Raw genomic sequence first — 11,875 nt, forward strand, 5'->3', positions numbered from 1 at the left:
GTATATATTTACAGGTCCAGTTTTGTAATGGTTATTTTATTATTTGTCAATATTTAAAGGTGTTAAAAACATTTATGAGACTGAGTCATTAGAATCAGGAAGAGTGTAATTGAATGTTCAGGGAAAATCTATTCTGTTAAAATTACAACAATTTGTCTTAATAATTGTAGAAGTAGTATGCAAATATATAAAGGAATGTTAACAGTTTCAGTTTTCTTTCATTGGACATTAGACAAAATGTGGAATTGGAAAACTCTGTGCATGGAGACCCCTGGGCACTAAATAACAACTGCAGAGCACCCTGGAGGGTACTGGGAGCCAGTCTAGGTAACAGGGTCTGAGCTGTCTGTACACCAGGGGGTATGAGAGTGTCTTTCCTGTGATCTGTCTCACAGCCTAGCACGGGCCAGTAGAAGGGGTTGCCCTTCCGCACTAGGATGAGGGGCTCGCTGCTGGTAGCCTCCCAACTTCCACCTACACAGGCCTGAAGTTTGTTCCAAGGTTCTCATGAGTCATGAAGGATGGGGGAGAGATGAGAGTCAGATAAGGGCAGCTTGGCCTCTGCCTGGCAGAGTCTTCAAAGGCTTTCTGCTTCAAAGGGCAAGCAGCAGCATCTGCCCTAGAAGCTGCCTACACCTACATCTCCAGGGCCCACTCCCAGTCTCTCCTGGCCAGAGGGCACTGGCGTCCTCCCTCTCCTCAGCAGCCATGCTGGGACAAGAGCCTGGCAGAAGAATAGGCTTCCTCTCCTCTAATCAGACCTGGCCCAGTCAGGAGGGAATTAGCATTCCCAGGGCACTTATCTGGATTTGTGTTCTTTTCCAGGCTTCTATATGGAGAAGCCCATATAGGCCTGCGGGGCTTCCCCAGCTCCTCAAACCATATGGATTTTCTGCAGCTCAATGTGGCCTGAGTTTCCACACCACATTTATCTGTGACCTTCTCTGAGGGGGCGGGTACACAAACTTCTGTCAGTGAACCAGCTAAGAAGGTTTACTAAGAACATGGTAGGGTGCCATTTATATAACCTTTTTTTAAAATGTTGGATTAGTTAATACATTCACATGGAACAAATTATAAAGATTCAAAAGGGTATTAAATAGGACATTCTCCTCCTACCTTATGTCCTCAATCACTTTTACCCTACTTTTAGAGTCAAATGCTGTTACCAGGGTTTCATGTATTTTCCATACATATGTTAGGGCAGACACTTGGGTTTTCCCCCAAATCCATTCTTTCTCAGGGGTGGGGATAAAACCACTGAATTTTGACTGGGTATAAAGCCATCTATGAGAGAGACCACATTTCCAGAGCTGGGAGTATAGCTCAGAGGTTGGGGGTTTGATCTCCAGCATCACCAAAAAACAAAAAAACAAAAAACAAAAAAAAAAAGAAAGGAAAAAAAATGAAAGAAGGAAAGAACAATCACATTTCTCAGTATCTCTCGTAGATAAGAGCAGCCCTAAGTCTTGGCCAGTAGGATGTGAGCAAACTTGAAGTGTGCTATTTCCACGCTGTGCCTTAAGGGAAAGAAGTGTGACCTCTACGTGTCTTCCCCACCAGCTCTGGTGAACTTCGTATTCCAACCTTCTTAGAATACGAAGGCATTGCAGTAGGATGATAGAGTAACAATTCAGAAAAAAACTGACATCCGACCCAGTGGAGCCACCAGTCCAGCCTTGAACAGCTTAGATACCTAAGACTATTACATTACACAGAAATAAATATCTATCTTGTTAGACCTAAACAAATACACATATAGATGGTCACAGATTAAATGGGATTCTGTATGCCCTGGTTTTTCATTCACCAATATATTTTCACTTGCCAGTGTATTTTGGTTTGTGTTACAAATATATTGGTTAACTGGGTTTGGTGGTGTGCACCTGTAGTCCTAGCTACACAACAGGCTGAGGCAGGAGGATCACTTGAACCTAGGAGTTCGTGACAGCCTGGACAACATAATAAGGCCCCCATTTCAAAAAACAAAAGTCCCAAATATACTGGCATTTAATATATTTGTATTTTTCATGTATACTGGCATTTAATATATTTGTATTTTTCATTTTTAATATACTTGTATTTACTTTTTAAAGTAGTTTTAGGTTCATGGTAATATTAAATGGAAGGCACAAAGATTTCCCATATTCCCTAACCCACACCTGCTCTGCCTCCCCCGTTATCAACATCCCCTACCTACCTGGTATAGTCATTATAGTTGAACCTACATCGACACATAGTAATCCCCCAAAGTCCATATTTATACTAGGTCTTAGTGTTTATAGTAGCCAACTTCCTCTTGCTATGACAAAATACTTGAGAAAAATAACTTTGAAGGAGGAAGGATTCATTTTGGCTCAGAGTTTCTGAGGTTTCAGTCCATGGTTTCTTGGTCCCATTGCTTTGGGCCTTTGGTGAGGCAGCACATCATGGTAGAGCAAAGCTACTCACTTCATGGTGGCCAGGAAGCAGGGAGAAGGGACCAGGATCCTAATATCCCATTCAAGGACATGCCCTAAGTGACCTAACTCCCTCCAACTAGGTTTTACCTCCTAAAGTTTCTGTCACCTCCCAATAATTCTATTAACTGAGGACATGAACTTTTGGGAAACATTTACAATCCAAACCCTATCAGTGGTTTGAACCTTCTGTAGGTTAGAAATATTCAATGAGTGTATCTATCATTAAAGTATAACAGATTGATTTCACCATCCTAAAAATGTTCCATGCCCTATCTATTTAGCATTCCCTTCCCCCAACCCTTAGCAATCACCGATCTTTTCGCTGTCTACATACTTTTGCCTTTTCCAGAATGTCATATAGTTGGAATCACAGCATGAGGCCTTTTCACATTGACTTCTTTCACTTAGTGATATACATTTAAGTTTCCTCTGTGTCTTCTCATGGCTTAATAGCTCATTTCCTTTTTTTTTTCCATTTATTTTTAATGTTGATGATATTCCATTCTCTGGATATACCATAGTTTATTTATTCATTCACCTATTGAAGGACATTTTGGTTGCTGTCAAGTTTTGGCGATTATGATAAAAGCTGCTAAAAACATCTATGTACAGATTTTTGTATGGATAGTTTTGACCTCTTTGAGGTAAATACCAAGGGCTACAATTGCTGGAACATATGCAAAGGGTTATGTTTAGTTTTGTAAGAAAGTCTTAAACTGCCTGGCATGGTAGCAAACACCTGAATCCCAGCTACTGGGGAGGCTGAGGCAGGAGGATCACTAGTTCAAGGTCAACTTAAGCAAATTAGCAAGACCCTATCTCAAAACAATTTTTGAAAAGGGGATGGAGTTGGGTGTGTAGCTTAGTGATAAAGCACCCTGGGGTTCAATCCCCAGTACCAAATAAAGTGTTGAGTTATCTTCCAAAGTGGTCGTACTATTTGGCATTCCCACCAGCAATAGGAGTTGTTGCTGACCCACATCCTTGGCAGCATTTTCTGTTTTTTGTACTGGAGATTGAACCCAGGGTCACTTAACCTCTGAGACACATTTCATAGCCCTTTTTTACATTTTATTTAGACACAGGATTTCGCTGAGTTGCTTAGGGCCTAAGTTCCTGATGCTGGCATTGAACTTGTGATTCTCCTGCCTCAGCCTCCTGAGACACTGAAATTAGTGCCTTGGCAGTATTTTTATTGCCAGTGTTATGGATTTTGGGCACTCTAATAGTGTGGTATCTTATTATTATTTTGATTCACATTTTCTTGATAATGACATATTATGTGCAACATCTTTTGATTTGCTTGTCATCTGTATATTTTTTTTGTTGAGGTGTCTGTGCATGTCTTTGGTCTCACTTTTTTTTTTTCTTTGAGGATCAGTACCCAGGACCTCACTTATGCTAGGCAAGTACTCTACCACTGAGCTATATCTCCAGCCCCCATCCCCCAAATCCCCCCACTTTTTTTCTTGATACAGGATCTTGATAAATCTCCCAGGCTGTCTCCCAACTTTGGACTCTCCTGCCTCAGCTTTCCAAGTATCTGAGATTCCTGGCATGTACCACCAAGCCCAGCTCAGTTGACTATAATTATGTGAGGTCTATTTCTGGGCTCTCTGTTCTGTTTCAATGATCTATTTTCCTATTCTTTTGTCAATACAAACTGTATTGATTACTGTAGCATTATACTGTCTGAAAGTTAGGTAGCATCAGTACTCCAACTTTGTATTTTCACTCAATATTGTGTTGACTCTTCTGGGACTTTTGCCCCTTCATACAAACTTTAGAATCAGTTTGATGATATCCATAAGATGACTTTCTGAGATTTTGATTGGAATTGTATCTATCTATAGATCAAGTTGGGAAGAACTGACATCTTAACAACATTGGGTCTTCCTGTCCATGAATATGGAATATCTCTCCATTTAGTCAGTTCTTTGATTTCCTTGATGAAAGTGTTATAGTTTTCTGCATATATAGATCTTGTATCTACATTTCTTTTTTGATATGCTAATACAAATGGTAGTGTTTTTAAGTTATAAATATTGTCATATTAATTGTGTGAATTAATGGGTTTCTCTGTGACATTTCTACACAAGCATATGTTGTGCTTAAATCCTTCAGGCTTATACTCAGGAGTGGTATAGCTGCACTACATGGTGGTTCTTTTGCAATATCACTTTACCCCAGTAGAACAGCTATTATCAACAGGTGCAGTGGTGCATACCTGTAATCCCAGCTAACCAGAAGGCTGAGGCAGAAGGATTGCAAGCTCAAGGCCAGCCTGGGCAACTTAGTGAGACCCTATGGTTGACAGAATGCCTCTGGGATCAATCCCCAGTACTTGGATTGTGGGGAGAAGCTATGTTGGCTGGAAGCAATTTTCCCCTAACATCCTAAGGGGTGATAGGAACAAAACCCAGTCTGTTGTGGCCAGTTCCTCAAGATGCTACAATCCCAGTACATTCCACAGATATTTTGAGAACTACAAGTAGAGAGAGCTGAATCTATCCAAGGCTACTTGGAGAACTGTCCTAAAGTCCATCCACCTCCTTGACTCAAATATCCTCTTCAGCAAATCTAGTCCCTTTTTTATACTCAATGACCATCCTGGGTCTGGAAGGAGAGGTTTGTCTCAGTGCAATCTCAATGCATCAATTATAGATGTGTGCATCACACCTGACCAAGATCAACATTTCTATTTTCTTGGACTGTCCAGTCCACTGATCCAAAAAGGATGGGGTTGGTGGGCATGGTAGTGCATACCAGTAGCTATACTCAGGAGGCTGAGGCAGGAGGATACAAGTTCAAGGCAAGCCCCGTCAAATTAGTGAGACCCTGACTCAAAGTAAATATGAAGAGGACTGGGGATGTGCTCAGTGGTAGAGTGCACCTGGGTTCAATCTCCAGTTCCACCAAACAAAAAAAAAAAAAAAAAGAGGAAAGAGGATGGGATTAGTAACAGCACTGGATATGAACAGAGACCCAGACTCCAGGTTTGGCCCTAATGAAGGATACATAGTTCCCATAGCTACCAAATCTAGAACCTCCTGCATGATAAAGATGGAGACAAATACCCAGAGAAGGAAGCCACCAGCATAAGGTTTCATGGCAAAGAAGTGGCCCAAATCTGAAGGCTTACCTCAGAACTCTTTACCCTCTATCACATAAGTTGCTCCTGACCAGCTTTTGAATTTTTTTATTTTTTAGTTTATTTTCTTAGTACTGGGAATTGAACCCAGGGGCACTTACCCACTGAGTCGCATCCATAGCTCCCCTCCACTTTTTAAAATTTTGAGACAGGATCTCACTAAGTTGCAGAGGCTGGCCTCAAACTTGTGATCCTCCTGCTCAGTCTCCCGAGTTGCCAGGATTATAGGCCTGTGCCAACATATCCAGCTAACTCTGAATTTTGAAACTTCATTCTCTGAGAACACTTTCCCCCTCTTACAGATTTTTACTGACTCCATCTGTGCTGGGGAACATTTTGAGTAGGAAGTGGTACCAGCAGGTCTTACTGGATAGAGAGTGCAGAGCCCTGCATGGAGATGCTCTTTGAACACTCTCAAGAGAGGCATTTTCAGGGACTCGGGTCTCTCTCACTGGTTGCCCCTTGGCAACTACCCCTCTAATATAATATTGCTGGACCTGGGATAATACTACTGTAGTGAGAAACTTCTATTAACAACTCTTGGTTACTTTTCAGTAGCAAAGGCAGGGTAAATCTTATTTATTTGCTAGGTTTCAAAATGAGTTATTAACTTAAGGATTTTTCTTCTTAAAAGGATCATCAAATTCATGGATTTCTGTAGATCCGATGTATTTTAACTCACTGCAGTTATGCTCATCAATGCTCAATCATCCCATTCTTGCCCAGTAAGAACTTCTTTTGTCTCTTGAATCTGCCCTTTCTACAAGTGCTCAGTGGCCTGTGAGAGGCTGTTTGATATCTGATGTGACAAGAGGTTACAGACTCATCTTGTACATGTTCTGCCCAAGTCTGCAATCAACCATTTCTCTAACGAGTCCCTTTTACTGGAAAGTGATGTTGGAAGGCCAGTTTGGGCTCAGCTGCCCCCAGGGAGTGTTTACTCATGTTTCCTGGATGAACATCATGGAAATCAGGGCATGGGTGTCTCTTGCCTAAATCCAAAACAGATACTGACCAAGATTTTGATATAAAAGGGGAAAATTCCTTTGCTTCTCAAAAGATTTCACAACTGTTTCTCATTTTAAGGCAGTGGTTTTCCACCTTGCTCACATACTAGAATCCCTTAGGGAGTTTTTAAAAATATATTAGTCCTGGGTCCCTCCCTAGAGATTCTGCTTTAACTGGAATAGGCTCTGGCTTGAACAATGGAATTGTTAAAAGTGTGAAGCTCCCAGGTGGTGCTCAACCAAGGATGCACATCATTTATCCTTCCATACTTGTCTCTTTTTAAAAATGTTTTTATTAGTTGATGGACCTTTATATTATTTACTCATTTATATGCAGAGCTGAGAATCAAATCCAGTGCCTAACACATGCTAGACAAGCATTCTACCACTGAGCCACAATCCCAGCCCCTCCATACTTTGTCTTTACACTTCCATCTCATATACGTGTGAGATTTAGGGATTTTAGACACACACACCTCCCTAAACAATGCTGTTTCCATGTCTTAAAAACATATGTAAATTGTATCCTATTGAATGCATCATTCGGGAGCTGGCCATTTTCCTTAGCATTGTTTCAATGCATCCAAGCTGAGACCTCTAGTTCATTCCTTGAAACTGTTGTAGCCCACTAAAATTTCCCACTACCTCATCATCTTCTGCTCTTCTTTAAGGCAAAATTCACATGCAGTTAGTTTTTCAGGCCCAAAATGGTGAAGTCATCCTTGATCCCGCTCTCACATTCCACATCCAATGGTTCAGGAATCCTCTTAGCTCTTCCTTCAGGTACAGTCAACATCTGACACTTCTCGGGTCTCCCTGCTCCCACCTGGTTCCTTCCACCATTATCTCTTGCTTGAATCATTACAATAGCCCTAAGTGGTCTCACTGCTGTCACCTTTTATCCTCAAAAATCTATTCTGTCCAAGAAACCAAAAAATAAAAAGCAGATTGTGCCACTCTTCTTAATACTCTCCAATCTCAGTAAAATCTCTCATATCTCAGTAAAATTTATAAGTTCTTACCTGGGACTGCTGGAACCACATGGTCTGCATTCCAAACATCTCACCACCTCTACCCTTCTCTCTTGCCACTGTCCATGCATCACTTGGCTCATCTTGCTTTCTTAACTCTCCATTGAACACAGCAATCCCATTCCCTCCTCTGGGCCTTTGTACCTGTGGTTTCCTCTGCCTGGAAGGCTTTCTCCAATATCTGTAAGACCAACTTCTTCACTTTCTTCAGGTGTCTGCTCAGATGTCATCTTATGAGAGATGCCTGCCTTGTCAACCTGTCTTGGGCAGTACACATATGCTGCCACTCCCTGGGCCCTCACTACATTGTGGAAAATGCTGACTCCTTCCTCTAAAGTGTGTTTGGTCAGCCATGCAACATGGAAGTGGTCTAGATATTCCCAGGAAGGAGCATGTTCCAGCTCCCCTGCCCAAATTCAGAGATTCCACTACCATCTTTTCTGATAATACTTCAAAAACAAACAAGGTTGAAGCTCAGTGGTAGAGTCCTTGCCTAGCATGCATGAGGTCCTGGGTTCAATTCCCAGCACCAAAAAATAAGTAAATTTTTTAAAAAAGTGTTTATGTGTGTGTGTACACATTCACACAAGCACATTCTTAGGGATTAAACCCAGGGTCTCAGCTATACAAGGTAAGTGCTCCATCTCTGAGCTACACCCCAGCCCCACACTCTTCTTTAAACATAGAAAGTTTGGATCCATCCCATTTATTGATTCCTGCTTTTATTTCTTGTGCTTTGGGAGTCACGTTAAGGAAGTCTGGTCCTAAGCCGACATGAAGATTAGGACCTACTTTTTCTTCTACTGGGTGCAGGGTCTCTGGTCTAATTCTGAGGTCCTTGATTCATTTTGAGTTTGTGCAGGGTGAGAGATAGGGGTTTAGTTTCATTTTGTTGCATATGGATTTCCAGTTTTCCCAGCACCATTTGTTGAAGAAGTTATCTTTTCTCCATTGTATGTTTTTGGCACCTTTGTCTACTATGAGAAAACTGTATTTATGTGGGTTTGTCTCTGTGTCCTCTATTTGGTACCATTGATCTGCCAGTCTCTTTTGGTACCAATACCATGCTATTTGGTTACTATTGCTCTGTAGTATAGTTGAAGGTTTGGGATTGTGATATCCCCTGCTCCAGTCTTTCTGCTAAGGATTGCTTTAGCTATTTGGGGTCTCTTATTCTTCCAAATGAATTTCATGATTGCTTGCTCTATTTCTATGAGGTACATCATTGGGATTTTAATTGAATTACATTGAATTTGTATAGCACTTTTGGTAGTGTGGCCATTTGGACAATATTAATTCTGCCAAGTGATAAAGCCACTTCAATGTTCACAGCTGCTTAATTCACAACAGCTAGATTGTGGAACCAACCTAGATGCCCTTCAATTGATGAATGGATAAAGAAACTGTGGTATGTATACACAATGGAATGCTACTCAGTCATAAAGAAAAATAAAATTGTGGCATTTGCAGGTAAGTGTATGCAGTTGGAGAATATCATGCTGAGATAAGCCAATCCAAAACCAAAGGCCAAATGATCTCTCTCATAAGTGGATGATGATATATAATGGGGTGGGAGGGAGGTAAGAATGGAGGAAGGATGGATTGTATAGAGGAAAAAGAGGGGTGGGGGAAGGAAAAACAGAATGAGACAGACATCATTGCCCTATGTATATGTATCATTACACAAATGGTGTGACTGTGCTTTGTGTATAACCTAAGAAACAACAGTTGTACCCCATTTGTGTATAATGAATCAAAATAAATACATTTTTAAAAAAGCCTAGAAAGTATCTGAAAGATGAAATTAGAAGGAGCCAATTTTCTTTCCCTTCCCTTGCCAAACAAACTCACAAATACCCATCCATCCTCTGTACTCAACAACCCCCTACAGCCTCTTTCCAATAGCTTGTCCCACCCCTCCAATGCCTCCCTATCACATGGAATGCCTTACTCTGGGAAAAAGAGAATATGGAAGAAGTCATGCTTTTTTTTTTTTTTTTTTTTTTTGTGGTGCTAGGGATTGAACCCAGGGCCTTGTGCTTGCGAGGCAAGCACTCTACCAACTAAGCTATCTTCCCAGCCCTGCATAGGCATGCTTTTGAGAAATGAGTATACTGGGGAAAGAACACAGAATCGTGTAAACAAAACTTACCAGAATTGTCCCCATTTTCCATCTCTACAATTTACTGTCTAAATTTTCTTCACCTTGAATGTTCAGCTCCAGGTAGGATTCCCACCTCCCCATTCCATGGCCACACCATCCCTGACACTTGCAACCCAAAGTTTTTTCCTTGAATGATCAGAGATGACCAGAGGCAGCCTGGTCTGGGAAAGGGCTCTTGAGATGTGACTGCTGTTTTTCCTGATTTTCAATTTTTCAAGCACTTTTCAACATTAACTGCATATCAGAATCACCCAGGAACTTAAAGAAATATTGCTGCCTAGGTCCCATTCCAAAGACTGATTTAGTGGTCCTGGGCATAAGATTTTGAAAATCTTCCCAGGTGATTCTACTGTATGTCCAAATTTGTCCAGCTTTATAGTGAGGATATCGTCTTACATTCTCTCAATAGAGCTTGTATTGTGGATCGCCCATTCTTTTGTCAAATAAATTAAAAGGAAACCTGCTAATGTTTGTAAAGATTGCTGAAGCGTCAAGCCCAAAGCCCACAGAGGTTAATGCATTTGATTTGTCCTCATTAGACCCTTGCTTCTCAAAGTATGATGCATGAACCAGCAAGATATCAAGATTAACTGGAACTTGTTAGAAATTTGGAAACTCAGGCCCTACCCCAGGCTGCTCTATTGGAATCTTGAGAACCACTAAGCCTTAAGCATAAATTATTTTGTCCACCAGCCCCTTATCAAGCATACACTAAAAGAATGGAACAAACAACAGTACAGTTGTCAGTTATTTCAAGGACTTGTCTCCTTTTGAGTCCCTGTCTGGGGAAGTTTCAAAGGGGAATTTACCTTTTGTTCCAGCCAACACCTAAGTACAGGCAGCTACCCTGCCCCTTTCTTACAACGTTTACTTTATAAAATTTACAATTTTAAATCTTTCTATACCTCAGAGGCATCAATGCATTTTTCACAACCCAGGAGCACAGAGTTTCTCAAGGGCCTGGGAACATCCCTTTGAAATTTAATTATCAAGAAACATAGGGCTGACTCCCAGGCTCTGTGGGAGGCAGGAAGCCTAAGTTCATAAACGTGCCAGTCAGCAGACACAGAAGGTCTGATCACATTGACCCCATCCCACCAGCTATTTGTAATTTTCCACTTCTCTGCCCCTCCTCCCATTTCCCTTCTAACCCCCTCATTCATTCTTTAAAATTCTCAGTAACTTCTGCACAAATGAGAGTTGAAGTCAACCCAAGAATAAAATCAGTCTTTACTGCTTCAGTGTCCACCTTTTTCAACAGTCTCCATTTCAATGAGATCTGTAGTCATGTACATTAAAGTTGAAGAAGCACTATCTTATAATATTTATCATTCCTTGAATGATTTTTTTGGTACTAGGGACTGAACACGGGTTCATAACCACTGAGCCACATTGCCAACCTCTTTTATATTTTGAGACAGGGTCTCCCCAAATTGCCTAGGGCCTCACTAAATTGTTGAGGCTGGCTTTGAACTTGCAATCCTCCTGCCTCAGTCTCTTGAGTGGCTGGAATTACGGGTATGTGCCACCATGCCTGGCTCCTTCAATGATTTCTAATAAAAAGCTCTGAAGAGCAGGCAGGAATTTTTATGCCCACTTTATACCAATGAGGGTGCCTGGGGCCAGTGCTTTGATTTTAAGGTCACAGTAAATTAGAAAATTAAACCCACCTTGACTCAATCCAGTGCTCTTTCCAGGATGCCACACTAACAGGTAAGAGACTACAATGCACGTGAGGACCCAGGAGAAAACAGCTGGTGAAAGAGATCACAATAAATTTTCTACTTTTGCATCCACTGGTGCATGCTCTTGGGCTTTGCTCTTCTTCAGGTGCAAGGGAACTGTTTCAGAGTTAAGTGTCCTCTGGGCATCAAAGAACTCCATTCTGAGCTGGAGTCCCATGGATCAAGTTCCCAGGAAAGAAGTCACTGCATCGACCCTGTGTAGATACTTAAGGGTGCTGCCTTGAAGACTGCAGAAACCCAGCCCAACATAGATCAGTACACACTCTGCACTGCCATCCACCTGAAGTCAGACCCAAAACCTCATCTTGGTCCTGA

General features: G+C 41.4%; 1 protein-coding gene across 2 annotated transcripts in view; it reads left to right on the plus strand.

The window, feature by feature from the left end:
- Nucleotides 1-11,875, plus strand: part of LOC306658793 (pulmonary surfactant-associated protein A-like) — a 202,180-nt gene that overhangs the window by 18,364 nt on the left and 171,941 nt on the right. The window lies entirely within an intron of this gene.

This window comes from Sciurus vulgaris (assembly GCF_902686455.1).
Source record: "Sciurus vulgaris genome assembly, chromosome: 4".
Classification (NCBI taxonomy): Eukaryota; Metazoa; Chordata; class Mammalia; order Rodentia; family Sciuridae; genus Sciurus; species Sciurus vulgaris.